This window comes from Monopterus albus, unplaced genomic scaffold, assembly GCF_001952655.1.
Source record: "Monopterus albus unplaced genomic scaffold, M_albus_1.0 scaffold65.1, whole genome shotgun sequence".
NCBI classification, from domain to species: Eukaryota; Metazoa; Chordata; class Actinopteri; order Synbranchiformes; family Synbranchidae; genus Monopterus; species Monopterus albus.
The window spans coordinates 2,502,664-2,503,408 of record NW_018127945.1 but is presented as its reverse complement, the minus strand read 5'-3'; positions in this window follow the sequence as shown (position 1 = coordinate 2,503,408).

Here is a 745-nt window from a genome sequence, read left to right as displayed (position 1 = left end):
CCTTTATTTTGTCAGTTTTGCACATTGATTATGTTAAATTACCACACCCCAGCTGTAGAGCTAAGTGGTATTCAAACAGAGACAAAAATTGTGAGGGAGAATCAGTGGGTTAATGGGGACCGAACAGCTCATTTGTGCTAATTACTGATGAAATAGCCTATAGGTTACTTGTTTTCCAAAACGTTCTTTACATGATTTTATTTTAAAGGCCAAATCATTCAGGTTCCTGTGTATCTCTGTCTGTTGGTGTTTAATTGAACATATCACTCCTCTTCCACCAACTTCTTTTGTAGAGAGGGGGCAACCTCTTTTCTGCTTGTTTCAACCCCATCAACCCTCACCGTCACTTCCTGGGTACAGAGAGAACTCGATCTGACAAGGCGATGACTTCTGTCCTGAAAAATAACTACAAAGTCTGGGAGGCACATTTCCACTTGGCTCACAAGTTCAGGTAAAAATAGATATATCTGACCCTCACATATGCTCTCAAGTAACAACATCTCAGAGGCTGTAATGATAAAATAAAGCCTTTCTAGATCTATCTGCAGACATCAGAGCAAAATATGAATAAGACAGAAATAATAACATAATATTTGAATAGTGCAGTTTTTTATAGTGTAGTTTTTATTTTATTCACTAATATAATGGGGTCCTGCTGGGACACTCTGAGGGACTCCTGGTGATGTTTGGACCTCTTCTGAGGATCAACCACTTCATTCAGGTGTGTGTGTGTGTGTGTGTGTAT